Raw genomic sequence first — 2,606 nt, forward strand, 5'->3', positions numbered from 1 at the left:
CTAGAGTTTAATTGGAGAAGATAAGGTTGTTGGGAATGGAGTGAATGAAGCTCCAAAACTGATCCAAGGCATTAAATTCGGGCTCCAATGTGTTTTGACCAAAATGCCCTCAAAATATCTATTTTAAAAGAAGAGGAGAATCTGTCGCAGACAGATGGCACGGCGCGCCACCAGGACGCGCGGCGCGCGACGCCTCCAGTTCAGCTTCTTTCTTGCTTTTAAATATATACAACCAAAACCCCACAACTTGAATAACTTATACACACATATGTACAATAAAATATTCGGGTCTTACATAAATGTTTTTATTTTGGCGGGAAAACGCCGAAGAAGTAATATATAACAATTATCGTGTTTTTCGAGCGTATTTTGAGGTTTTAGCTATTGGGGTTTAGATATTAGGGTTTAGATATTAGGGTTTATAGGGTTTAGATATTAGGGTTTAGAAATTTAGGGTTTAGGGTTTAGATTTAGGGTTTACATTTAGGATTTAGATTGAGTTTTTAACACGAACGGTTTAGAGTTTAGGGTTTAGGGTTTAGGGTTTGGTGTTTTGGGTTTATGGAACAAACCCTAAACCCTAAACTCTAAATCGGGCTAAATTTTACTTCACAAAACATGAAGAAAAAAAAACGTTCATATTCTTCACGAACAATATTATCTTGAATGTTATTTTTATCGATTGTTTTCCAGCCTAAATAATAACATTCATCACGAAGTGTCTCTTCTAAATGTTCATATTTTCGTGTGATCATGATGCCGGAAAAAAAAAATTTCAAAAAAAACGAAAAATAAAATAAAAATTTGCTTCCCCCCGCTTCCCCCGATTGGTTACTTCCCCATTGATCCTGCCCCTATATATATATATATATATATATATATATATATATATATATATATATATATATATATATAGTTGTTAAAAATATAGTACGTAACCACTAGCTCCATGTGGAACGAACCGGACTTACTAAAAGCTAAACTACTCTACGATTAGGTACACTGCCTATAAGTGTTATTGGAAGGTTTATGTATATCTCATCCGTAAATTAAATAAAACTTGTGCAGATTGTATCGTATTTCATATTAAAATAATAATAATATATTTCGTACACCTTCGCTTTAACATCAAGTTTTTGGCGCTGCTGCAGGGGAACTCGTGGTTATTTAAAAAAAATTAAAAAAATTAAAAATTAAAATAAAATTGAAATATAAAAAAAAAATTTAAAAAATAATAATAAAAAAAATCTCATTTTTTTAAAAAAATAAAAATAAAATAAAAAAATTTAAAAAAAAAATTTTAAAAAAATTTTAAAAAATATTCTAAAAAAAAAATTAAAACGTAAAAAAAAATAATAATTTTAAAAAAAAATTATTAATTTCGTAAAAAAAAGAAAAAAATAATTTTTTAAAAAAATATATTAAAATCCTTAAAAAAAAATTTTTTAAAAATTATTAATTTCGTAAAAAAAAGAAAAAAAAATTTTAAAAAAGAAAAAAATATTAAAATCCTTAAAAAAAATTTTAAAAAAGTAAAAAAATTTAAAAAAAATATTAAAATCGTTAAATTTTTTTTTTTAAAAATATAAAAAAAATTAAAAAAAATAATTAAAAAATATATTTTTAAGATTTTGTCTATAAAATTAAAAAAAAATGTTTTTATTTTAAGTTTTATTACCTTTAGATTTTTAGACTATAGTCGCAACTTTTAGTATTAAGTGTAGTTTTGCCATAGTTCTTTTTATACTTTTAGATTTTTAGGCTTTGCCGTAAAATCACTTAAGTGCTTTTTCTTTAGACTAAGATTTAGGTGCCTTAGAATTTTGCGACGCCGTGTTAAAATTTTAGTATCCTTTTAAGTAATTGCCGTTTTTCGTTTAGAATCCCTTTTTAATTTTCGACGCGCTACTTTCTTATTATTTTTTGACCTTTATTTTTCGACGCACTTTTTCTTTTTCATTTCGACGCTCTAGCTTTTAGGACATAGAATTTTCTATTTCTTCTCTAAAATTTCAAACAAAAAAATTATTTTAAGCGGTTAAATTAATAGACATCCAAATTTTCCGGTTCGTTGTAATAGTTGGATTTGTTAGTGGCTAGTTGTGGGCTTCCGATTTAAAGGGTCCTGGCTACCTGCTGCATCTTTTGGCTATTCGAAACGTGGGCAAAATCAGAAAAGTCTATTAATTTGATAACTTATATAATTTTTCTTATTTTTATAACTAATAGGATATTCTGTGAATGCACCGAGCAAAACGTTCACCACCTTTCATACGTTCACCACCTGTAACTCGATCAAGACATCTAACCAATATTGTCGCCGTTGATTTTTCCTTAGAATCATCATCTAGTCGACCAAGTACTCCAATTCAAATTTTCGATAATCCATTTTTTGAACCCGACCTCACAATTGAGAACCCGGAGGATATTCAAGGACAATTCAGAGATCCTGAACCATTAATCTTTCCTCCGGAACCACCAATCATTCAAACAAAGATTGTCGAGGAACAAAGCATTAAATCAGAATCCTCTAGTGATTCAGATTCAACAAATCCAATCATGAAAAATCATGAACCTCTAAGTATGGAAGATCGAATGAGAGCTAC

The sequence above is a fragment of the Rutidosis leptorrhynchoides genome, chromosome 4 (assembly GCF_046630445.1).
Source record: "Rutidosis leptorrhynchoides isolate AG116_Rl617_1_P2 chromosome 4, CSIRO_AGI_Rlap_v1, whole genome shotgun sequence".
Lineage (NCBI taxonomy): Eukaryota > Viridiplantae > Streptophyta > Magnoliopsida > Asterales > Asteraceae > Rutidosis > Rutidosis leptorrhynchoides.